General features: G+C 36.9%; 1 long non-coding RNA gene across 1 annotated transcript; it reads right to left on the bottom strand.

Annotated features, from left to right (window-relative positions):
* Positions 1–1,151: 1,151 nt before the first annotated feature.
* Positions 1,152–3,868, bottom strand: LOC140136926 (uncharacterized). Its single transcript, XR_011856788.1, has 2 exons — positions 3,655–3,868; positions 1,152–2,280 (listed from the first exon to the last, which is right to left on the bottom strand). It is a non-coding gene; the product is annotated as an uncharacterized lncRNA (long non-coding RNA).
* Between the last annotated feature and the right edge of the window lie 8,609 nt (positions 3,869–12,477).

Below are 12,477 nucleotides of genomic sequence, written 5' to 3'. Positions count from 1 at the left end.
TGTTCATGGAGAACAAAACTAAAAGGGCTCCAGTATTACTCTGAAAATTACATAAACAATGTACACATGTATAACACTCAAAGATTATGACACAGGAATTTGATTTAATACAGGGCCTCTGAAAGAACTGCAGTCAGAAAATTTAATTTTTGAGTACCGTAATTAATTTTGCTACAAAGAAATTAAAAAGGTGTATGTTGTTACGTGGTAAAGCATCTGTCACTTACTTTTTTAATTTTGAAAATCAACGGTTTGGTTCAGGAACCAAACTAGGAACAATAATTAAAGTTCAGAGAGTACAGTTCTGTATTTAAGTTTTTTTTTGTTTTTATTGTTTTGGTTTTGGAGTGTCTCTGTACTAGAGCTAAATGCTAGGATCAGTCTTCATTGACATTTAAAACAAAAGATAAGAAAAATAAGGCCCCAGTGTTTTTGCAAAGCTATAATTCGGTGTGTTCATGAGATACTCTATTAATGATTTCAAAATGCATTTGTATCCATTTTGAAATCATTAATAGAGTATGACATGAACACATTATATATAACTATTTGCATATTAAAAACACTAGGGCCTATTATTTTTTTCTTCTTCTTTTTTAAATATCAACCATGAATGATCCTAGCATTTAGGCCTAAAAAATTGTTTGATTGACATTTGAAAACTTAGGGTAGGTCGGTCAGCATTTTTTCCTTTTTTTTTCTTCGTTTTTGCACCCGCTTTTTAAGCTGTAAATTGCGTATGATAAAGGCCTTGGAACTTCAAAAAAAAGGGTTTTTTATTATTATTTTTTTTGTGTGTTTAAGTTTAGGGTCGCTCGGGTTACGCCAATCAAACAATTTTTAAGGCCTTAGCTCTAGGGCCCAGGGACACTCCAAAACCGAAAAAATAAATAACTAAATAAATTGATTAAATGTTTTTTAAATAGCCCGACGGGCCACATGGAGATAAAACCCAATAGCCCAATGGAAAATTTGGTAGGCATGGCTATCGGGCTATCGCATATTCCAACCCCTTCAACTTGCAGTTTCTTGTATTCACAGTTTCAAACATTTACAGCCTACGGGACAAAAACATTTTTGCAGGCAAAAATAAAACCCATGATCTGTCATGATTTATATTTTTGCCTGCAAAAATATTTTTGTCCCATAGGTTTGTAGGATTGTATATTAAATTGCAGACCGCGATGATGCATGAAAAGAGTACCCTTTCCTGCAGATTGTTGCTCGATGATGACAACACATTTATTCTGAGTGGTTCCCCAGGTATTAACACTGAAGCAAATTCAAACAAACTAAAATAATTATGCTTGTAATTATTATTCTTTCTTTCCATTGTTACACATACAAAGTCATGAAATACAAAGTCATGATTGTTATTAAATGCCATCTGTAATTACCAACAGTATTACCAGTGCTTGTGTTATCAAATATAATTATAGTTTCTTTCAATAGTGTATGAAAAGTAAATCTTCAGATACCATGAAAAGAGGTTGAATAAAATGTACTTTTTATATACCATGGTCATTTATAAGTCAGATTATAGTCATTCATCTCTCATCAATGTCCTTACTAGTTCCTGACAGACCTCAACAGCATGTACATGTGATCACAATTCACTATAAAATATTTGGCTGACCAACTGAGAGTTAATTCCAGGACCTATGTTACCAGAAACACATAAACACATTTAAAGTCTAAATGAAACAAGTGAACCTTGACCCTTTTTAAAAGAGATGAAACTAAATTTCCTATCAAGAGGTGGAAATTACACATTTCATGTAGACCTCAAGGCCATCTATTGCCACACAATGAGTTAGTGGAAGTATTTCATAGGGTATGAAAATACTTGCATTTTTCTGACAATAAGTTGAGCTGTGAACAAATGTAAGAATGACCAGATGATTTCGCTGTGAATTTTGTACCAATTACATGCTATTAAGGTGCACTGAAGTGGTACTATGGTGTAATTTAAAGAGTTCACAGTGGTGCACTCATTGGAGATTTGAGAATCACTGAATAAACATGATTCTCAGCTTCTGTCTATCCAGTCTAACAAAGCTTCATAATATCAATCCTTATTCATTTGTTGCCACAGTTCACTGCATAAATTTAGTTTCTAAATTGGAATGTGTTAAATTAAAAGTTGTTTGTGGAGTGCTTGTAGCCACACCAGTGTACATCGGACTAATAACGCAGAATGTGGAACCTCATATTGCTGACTCCCAGGTGGCTTCTGTAAGTTTCCCAGGCTTGGTCAACCACTCTGCTTACCACCTCAACCTGTAAATTTTAAAGGAAAAAGAATAAAATATTTTTATTGTTTAAAATCAAACAATTTTTTTGGTAAATTGAAAATGATACACTGTGACTGGTCACATACTGGTTGCAGATCAGGTGGACTGTAGGTACATTTTTATAGCTAGTCAAACTTTAAAAATTACCCTCCCAACATTTGGTTTACTCTGTGCTCAGTGGCATTCATTTGTAAACTTAAATTGTTTCCCAATTTTGGAAAAATCTCAGTAGGTCAGCCCCATAGAACAGGGTTTTATTTTTTCGTCACCTATGTTAAAATCAAACCTCCCTTTGGCCTACCAAAAAAACTTTGCCCCCCCCCCCCAATTCACCACCCTGCGGTACATATAAGGGGCTGTGCAATAATTATGAGCCCTGGAGGAGGGTAAAATTGGGGTGCTAGGAATTTTGGCACACATTCATGTGGCGCTTTTAAATAAAACGCTCTAAAAGGCTTGGGAAAACAGTGCGGAAATGCTTAAATACATAGAATATTCCTGCTTGCTGCGCCGCAACATGTATCTTGTAAATTAGGATCCCAAAATTTGGCATGCGGCCATGCGCAAGGGGGGGCAAATAATTTTTGGCAGGTTGAGAGAGGGTGGGGCAAGCAATTTTTAGCGAACTGCTCGAAATTTTACCTCCCCGGCTCATAATTATTGCACAGCCCTAATTATTGCACGGAAGGTCATCAGTTCAAGTCATCCTCCAGACATGCTCCAGAAGACATGCAAATGCATTTGCATGTCTTCTGGAGCGCCGGGTCTGGAGGTCAGTGGAGGATGATTTGAACTAATGACCTTCCATGCAAGCACCTTACACCCATCGAATGTGTGTCATCGGCCCTCAGACTGTAGGATTCAATTCATGTAAAGGGGCTGGCATTTTCTTCAGAAGGGGGGTCCCAAATATGTCAGTGACTATCGCGGCCAAAACTTTTTAACATCCCCCTTATCTTGGGTCAAAAAATTTTTATGACCAACCCCACCCCACCCCCTTCCACCTACACGCACTCAAGACAAATCATTCATTGCCGGAACTAAAGCGGAGTGCGCCAAAGGCTAAGAGTGATGAAGACGCGTGAAGTGCATAAAAATTTGCATTATATAGCTATAGATTGTATGCACATTTTGATTGTGAAGTTAAAGAATGATGCATGCGCCAACGTGAACATTTTTAGTCGCCAGCCCTGACCTTAATAATTCTACAAACCCCTATTTTGGGTGTTAAAAAAAATTATAACCCCCTATTTTTGGTCTAAAAATTGTATGACCCCCCCCTCAAGTATATTTGAGACCCATCCCCTTCCGAAGAAAATGCCAGCCCCCTATTTATTTAATTAAATATAAATATACTCACGTCACTTTTAAGCTTTCTTAGATCAGCACAAAACTGCCCTGTCTCTGTCGCGATCGTGCTTCAGCTGTCTGCCGCGCCGGTCACGGTGCATACAAATTGTATCCATAAAGTGTCACTCGGATCGCCACACAGCATTTTAATTATACTTTCTTTTGTTCATGTTTAACACCTTGTTTGTTTACATAAAATCCTCGTAAACATAACCGTAAACAGTTCCCGGAAATCCCTGTAATACACTGCAGCCAGCTGACGAACGGCTTCCGGGGTTAAATTACGTCATGGTATCTTGACCAATTGCGAACGATGTTATATCAATTGCGTGACTTGACACTCAGAATCGACTGTCCAATCACAATCACGTAGATCCTTCAGTTTCCCAGACTGTATGTTCGTGATAGCCACATACAGTCTGGCCGCGAGACTACCCAGGGGTAGAAAGATCTGATTTTCATTCCAATATATATTATGAAATGAATTTTTTTTTTCAAACCTGATTTTTTTTTTTTTTTTTTTGTTTACACATGTCCCAACTTGCACCTAAACGGAATCGGCCAAATTGGTTGTCTTTGTAGGTCAGCAAAGCAAAGTTCGACATAAAGCTATACTTTTTTTTATACCTGTTTGAGTTTATTATGACTTTTTTGTCCTCCCGTATTGGGCAAAATAACCTATTTATAAGAAGCTATGGTAGGCCTATTTATGGTGGGAAACTGGGAATAATTTATTGGAATGAGCAGCTATCAAAAAAAAAAAAAAAAAAAAGCTGTATTGTAATCTCTTTTGCACTAAATGGTCTAATAATATTTTGACCTGCTAAAAGTAGGCCTATGTTTTTTGAGTAAAAACACATTGGGCAGAGATGCCCTATTTAGCATTAGGCCGTGTAAAATTAATATTTTGGTTCTCGTCCCCTCCCGCCTCAATTTCTGGGATTTGTCAGATTTTTTTTTTTTTTAGATTTTTCAATTTTTAAGACTTTGGAATGATTTATGAAATCTTCATACATATAAATAAGTTTATTAGAGAACAAGCATCACTTCCAAGTCTTTTTAGAGGAACATTAGAAAGGTTTATCCCTCACAATCTCAAAAAAAAAAAAAAAAAAAGGGCCTCATGGTTTCCCGAAAAACAGGGAGAAAAAAAAAAAAAACTGACAATGCTAATTTTACATTGGAAAAAAAAAAAAAAAAAAAAAAACACCTCCTCCCTCATCAATTCATGAAAATCCTCTGACGAGAACCAAAACATTAATTTTATACGGCCTTAACTTTGGATATTTAATTATTTTATTTATTTTTTACCGGCTTATGCGGGTGAAAAATCAATAAAATAATGGAGTATTCATTCAAAAATACTTTGGTGGGTGGGGACTGGGCACTTGGAAATTTTTGGAGTCAAAACTTTTTGATCCCCCACCCCCCTAGAGAACCTGAAACTTTTGTGACCCCCTCTTTAGACTTACAAAACTTTTTGCCCCCCCCCCCCCCATTTCCAAGAGATTAAAAAACAATCCAACAAACTTTATTATTGTTCATGTTTGTTTGTACATTTATTTATGTATAGGGGCCTATAGGCCTATTATTTCAGACCCCCCCTTTTGCATCAGCCCCCCCAATTGTTTGTGAACAGTCCCCAAGTTTAAAGTGTTTTTCACATGCTGTGACTTGTATGAAGTCTAATTTCAAATTATGAAATTTAATTTTTGTACAGTGTACAATACATGTAAAGGTTTTAATGTGATAATGAGCGTGTGTGGCGTGCACAAAAATTGTATTTTACACTATTTTTGGCCATGATCAGGATAAAAAAGGCCTTTATTGGTAGTGTGCAAACATTTTGTACGACCTTCTTTTTGTATTTTCTTGTTAAAACTTTTTTTGCCCCCCTCTATTTGACCCCCTATTTGGAGATCTAAAACTTTTTGACCCCTCCATTTTGCCCAGCCCCCCCCCCAAAGTAGTTATGAACACTCCCTGATTAAAATGACCAAAGAGTGGTTCAGGCACAGGTCTCGTTAACCGCAGGTCCTGGGTTCGATTCCCAGGTGGGATCACAGTGAACCTGGGAAAAAATAATGTTTATTTATATAATTCCTGTCAATCATGCCACTGTTTTCCCATGTTCAAAGCTAATGTTAAATAGGGCCCCTTCACCTAGTGAAAAGGCATAGGGCTGTGTAATAATTATGAGCAATGGGGGCAGGGTAAAATGGGGAGGTGGCAAGAATTTTTGGCCAGCTGATTTTTAGAACACATTTATATATAAAAATGCTGCACTCGCAATATTATAATATTCATCTAGAACTTAAGGTTTGCAAATTTAGCATGTGCAAAGGGGGGGGGTTGGCAGGCCGAGCAGGGGGGGAGGAGCAAGTGATTTTTGGCAGGCAGCGGCCTGAAGGGGACCGGGCATCCAATTTGGAAATTTTATGCCCGGGGACTCATAATTATTCCACAGAACTCCACAGGCCCTAATGAGAGTTGGTTTATCATCACATATTGTTAAAGTGATCGAGGTAACTCTTTTGTTATTTTGATTGTTTCATTATTACCTATATTGTTGCAGTTGATTTACGACCTTATCAAACAGGGATTAATAATATTGCTTATAATCTTTAAAGATATTTTGCAATAGATTGATTTGTTTTTGATTGAAATGAAAAGAATTTGCAATTTTTGTAATCACCTGGAACATGAGGGAATTCATAATTGACTACATTCTCAGTGGCATAGTGTGAGACAAACCCATTGAGCAAGTGTTGGCTATTATCACATTGAAGTTGCTGAGCAGTAACAAAGCCAGGGGGAAGCTACCCCATGTGAGAAGTGGGATGCTGGCTGCCCTATTTAAGATGTTTAGATCCTTTTCATTAGGCGGAGGTGCCCTATTTAGTGTCAGCTTTGGATATTTAATTGTTTTCTTTATTTTCCACCACAGAATTAAAACCAGAGAACCAGGACTCGACCGCCATCTTGATACAGGCATGGAGCAAAAATTGGGGGTATTCGGTTTCCCTCGGAATGCGCTTGAGACATTCGTTGTCATGCAGGCGCGACATAGATAATGTTTGCATTTGAGAGACGCACTTGATGCGACCTGCACGCAAGTATCAAGACGCTACAGATGAGACGCAGAATTGTTTTTGTTCGTCTCCGCGCACCGTCGGCAAGGACCCGAAAACCCCCAATTTTCTCCCCATAGCTGACGGCGCGATTGTACGTGGTGGTATAGATGAGGTGACATGTGTTTACATTTGATACGCCCTCTGTTGGTCAGTGATCAAATTTGTCAGGCAAAAAACACTATAGTTTACATGGAAGAAGTTGATTTTTATTCATTAACTTTAGTTTCAAAGCAAATAATACAAAAATGGTATCAATCTTGTTTATAAATGCACCAAGCCATATACATAATATCACACAAAACTTCTAAGGTTTTTGAAAGTTGAGTTTTAAAGAGATTTATGTGGTCTGTCATAGACACTTCTGTGTTATTTTGCCTGCTTTGAAACAACAGAGGGCGGTCTGAATGTAAACATGTGACATCATAGGTCACCTCATCTATAGGGAGTCCCGGTTCTCCTTCTCTAATTCTGTGTTTTCCACCCAACTTACCCAGGTGAAAAATCAATAAAATAATTTAATGTCCAAAGCTAAATAGAGTGCCTCCGACCTAATGTGTACTTTTTAGCCCATCAAAGTGTCAACCCCCCTCCCTTTGCCTCCCTCTCAAAAAGTCCCGGCTATGCTACTTTTGTTGAGTGGTTACATAACTCCCTGGTAACTGAATCACGCACATTTTGGAATTGGTAGTACATGTCATGGACTTTGTGTTGCGATGATTTCGATTGTGGTGCACTGCAGAACTCAAAAGCGTGATCCAGTTAACATAGTGATAATCGGATTACACGTAACACTTTGCTGGTGAATAGTTCTAAGTACACAAGGTGACTTGAAAATAATCCAATATGAGCAGAAAGTTAGCTCTTTGATTTAACTTGGTTCATTACAATCTGCTGTTGGCTGGCCCAATGTTTAGCTAGCCCATTATTCCATTTCTGAACTTTAGATGCGACTTATCACAGATATCTATGCATGCATATACTAGTAGAAATTTCTAGGGAAATTATGGTAATATTTTTCTACCATAAGGCCAAAAAAATTTGTTTGCTTGTCCATAGATCACTTTCAGATGTTGGGTCGGTCAGTCAGGAAAAGTTTTTTTTCTTCATGTACCAAAAGTATAATGTGAAGTACTATGTAAAACACTCACTGACCACAGAATTTCCACCAAAGATAAAGTCAAGGTAAACCCTACTTTATTTGACACATACATGTCTGGCGGACTTAAAATACTGCATTTTTAGGTTCAAAAGTGATTTACTTGTGTAGACTCTGAGAATGATAATACAAAATACCTCAGCCAGGTATGACTGGACAGGAGAAACATGCAGGAAATGGTGTTTTACAAAATTTCTTTTAAAGCCTTAATGTACGATCTTTTTAAATTTTCAGATTCTTCTTTTTTTCTTCCAAAATGATAATATGCAATCATTATAAAAGTTCCCAATACATTTGGAAGCGAAAAACATGGGAAATTTGCAAAGAAACAACATCACAAACTTCACTTCTATCACTCAAAATATCTCGCACTTTTTGGATTGACGACGAGTGCGGCCTCAGAGTTAGTCTCCTACGCAGCCAGTTTAGTATAACCAAACTGGCTTCGTAGGAGATTAAGATTTGTGATCGTTATCATCATCTGATATATTATCATAATCTGAAAATTATGATAATATGTCAGACCAACAGAAAATCATCCCTTTTTACTACAAATAGGGCAAATTTGACAGTTTGCTCATAGATGTAAGTTGGAACATGTATAAGTATTACAAATATGCCAAAAAATTGGTTTTGAAAAAATAAAGGTATATTCTGAAAAAAGATCGTATTAAGGCTTTAAAGCTTCAGTTTTTCAAATGAAAAGTTCATGACATTTGCGAGAAAATTGTAAAAAAAAAACTTCTTCAAAAAAAGTTCTACGGTCGGGACTGCCAAGACGGTCGGTCAGACAAGGACAAGCAAAGAACTTTTTTTTTGGCCTAAGCCAGGGTGCAAACCATGTTAACACTGGCAGGTCACTGTTAATGAATACAAGTTAAACTACACATAATAACAACATAATAAGCTTGTTACAAATTTGATCTCATTTATTTCAGAAAAAGATCACAACAAATAATTTATATGATGAGGAAGTGGTGTACAAAGTAGGTAATGGGGCTTGGTATCCTGCACAAGAACAAATTTAAACACAATGGGGAATGATTGCTTGCTACAAGAGGAAACTGAATATATTGAATAAGAAAGAAGGAAGTTTGGTAAACTGTTCTCTAGTGTGGCATGAATAGTTTGAGAAAAAATACAGTTAAAGAATATGTAGTATAGTCATAGGTTATATCTTAAATGACATTTATTACAATTGCCTTTATTGGGTTGTGACCTTTTCTTTAATGAAGCCAGGTAAAATAAAATATTTTCAATTTCATCCCCACTCTTGCCTGCTTCCTTGTTCGGTGCACTCTCCTTTTTTTCCAAAGACACAAATATATATTTTTAGTAGTTAGTATACAAATATTGAATGTTAATGAGTTCATGGAAGAATATTTCCATGGAAGCATATTTCCATGAGGTGAAATATGGACTGTTCCATTCAACGAGGCTTTGTCGAGTTGAATGGAACAGTTCATATTTCACCTCATGGAAATATTCTTTCCATTGAACGAATAAAAACATTCAATATTTGTTTTAAATAACTCGTATATAAGTTACCTTTCTTCCACATGATTTTATAAATCAGCAGGAATACAAAATAATTGGCAAGTTGAGGTGGAAACTTCACGCTATACACGGTTGCTATGGTAGCTCCGCGTCAGTGCAATGGAAAAATGACTATTGCACAGGCGCAGAGTGCAGTATTCCTTTTCCAGTTGGCTGCTAAAAATAGCAGAAATAATCAATAGGAATTGGCCAATCAAATGACAAGAAACTTCGTATGAGTAAATATAATAACAAGGCGGTTCTCGAACCACGAGTCTCGCCTGCTTTTGTGACCGCCTGCTTTTGCGATAACTGTTGGTAGAGAGGTAAATGAATTTGGCGGTTATCGGCTGGGCACGATTATCTGGCCGATGGTAACTGTACCCACCAAGTTTCATGACCATACGACAGTTCTTACTAATTTGACCTCAGATGACCCCTGGTGACCCCGAAATGACCTTCCAAAAATTTGGCTTTAAATGTTGACTGTACCCACCAAGTTTCATGCCCATCCGACAGTTTTTACTAATTTGACCTCAGATGACCCCTGGTAACCTCAAAATGACCTTCCAAAAATGTGGCTTTAAATGTTGACTGTACCCACCAAGTTTCATGTCCATCCAACAGTTTTACTAATTTGACCTCAGATGACCCCGAAATGACCTTCCAAAAATTTGGCTTTAAATGTTGACTGTACCCACCAAGTTTCATGTCCATACAACAGTTTTACTAATTTAACCTCAGATGACCCTGGTGACCCCAAAATGACCTTCCAAAAATTTGCCTTGAAATGTTGACTGTACCCATTAAGTGTCATGCCCATACGAGTTTTTAATAACTTGACCTCAGATGACCCCTGAGTGACCTCGGATGACCCCGTAATGACCTTCCAAAAATTTGGCAAAACCAAAGAACTATTTCATCAAAGTAATAAATCAAAACAGAAAGATGCTTCCTTCACGAGTTATCACTCATTGAAAGTGCTACTTTGCTATACTTTACATGGAAAGCGACTATCTTAAAGTCGTCATATTTCCTTAATTACATGACCGATCAAGCTGTTATTGGGATATGTGATGCACAGTTGAAAATTAATTATTAAAAGATTTGGTGACCTCAGTTGACCTTTGACCTTGTATGTGACCTTTGTCCTCACGAAATTGGATAAAGTATGTTGCGCTGAAAAATCAAATTTGGCAATACCAAAGAACTATTTCATCAAATAAATCAAAACAGAAAGATGCTTCCTTTAAGAGTTATCACTCATTGAAAGTGCTACTTTGCTATACTTTACAAAGAAAGCGACTATCTTTAAGTCGTCATATTTCCTTAATTACATGACCGGTCAAGCTGTTATTGGGATATGTGATGCACAGTTGAAAATTAATTATTAAAAGATTTGGTGACCTCAGTTGACTTTTGACCTTGTATGTGACCTTTGACCTCATGAAAATCTAATCAGATCGAGTACCTCTGGCCACATAACTCCCCACCAAGTTACGTCACTGTACCCCATACGGATCTCCAGATAATCTGTTCACAAGGTATTTTGCTTATTACGCATATATTATGCAAATTAGGTACTTAATTACCATATTTTACGCTCAAAATCTAATCAGGTCGAGAACCTCTGTCCCCGCTACTCCTCACCAAGTTACGTCACTGTACACCATACGGATCTCCAGATAAGCTGTTCACAAGGGTTTTTGCTTGATACGCATCAAATAGGCATAAATTATGCAAATTAGGTACTTAATTAGCATATTTTTGCGCTGAAAATCTAATCAGGTCGAGAACATCTGGCCACGCTTACTCCCCACCAAGTTACGTCACTGTACCCCATACGGATCTCCAGATAAGCTGTTCACAAGGGTTTTTTTGCTTGATACGCATCAAATACGCATAAATTATGCAAATTAGGTACTTAATTAGCATATTTTGCGCTGAAAATCTAATCAGGTCGAGAACATCTGGCCACGCTACTCCCCACCAAGTTACGTCACTGTACCCCATACGGATCTCCAGATAATCTGTTCACAAGGTATTTTGCTTATTACGCATAAATTATGCAAATTAGGTACTTAATTACCATATTTTGCGCTCAAAATCGAATCAGGTCGACACTCTTTGGTCATGCTACCCCCTATAAAGTTTCATCATCATAGCTCTTACGGTTCTCAAGATAACGCGTTCACAAGCTTTTTCCGAACACACACACGCACACACGCACACACATCCACACACACACACACACGGACACACACACACCATAGTGATTACTAAGTCTCTCCCTGAACATTCAGGCGAGACAAAAACTAAACTTCTGTAAGCCATTCAAATTAAGAAACCAATTTCTTATATTACTTGATTTATGTAAAAATAACTTAATAATATCCTATGTCAACTTAGCAACTCATCTATGGCTACATGCATGTCCAGAATATTACCACAAGAGCTTTATTCTTGATCAGCATTTCATGAATATTCAATTCCACATGTTACATTTCAATGGCCATCTCAGGCAAAAAAAAAAAAAAAAGATGTTTGCTTGCCCTCAACCGACCGACCCTAATTTTGGAAATCAGAAAAAAGTTTTTTTTTCTATTTACTGTACAAAAGAATACCGACCCTAATTTTGGAAATTCCTGAAAAAGTTTTTTTTTTTTTCTTTTCAAATTTTTGCATTCTGAAGATGTAAAAAAAATGTATTTTAGAGGTTTTGTTCAACATTTTAGTTGTTTTGTAATGTTAGTTGATTCATTTTGACACCAAAATTGTCTGATTTTTCATATTTTGAGCCTTAATTAATTACAAACAGTAGAGTTTGTTAGTAATTTAAAAAAAAAAAAAAAAAAATCCCGACCGACCGACCCAATTGTTAAAATTCAATTGAGGGCAAGCAAACAATTTTTTTTCTTGGCCTCATCAACTGTCATTGCAAGTCTATGTCCACAGTAATATGGTCCATTTTTTCGCTTGAATTCACTGTTTTATCATCCAAGGTGCT

Source organism: Amphiura filiformis, chromosome 17, assembly GCF_039555335.1.
Source record: "Amphiura filiformis chromosome 17, Afil_fr2py, whole genome shotgun sequence".
NCBI classification, from domain to species: domain Eukaryota; kingdom Metazoa; phylum Echinodermata; class Ophiuroidea; order Amphilepidida; family Amphiuridae; genus Amphiura; species Amphiura filiformis.
Note: the sequence above shows the minus strand (reverse complement) of the source record. Positions and strands in the feature narration are given on the sequence as shown.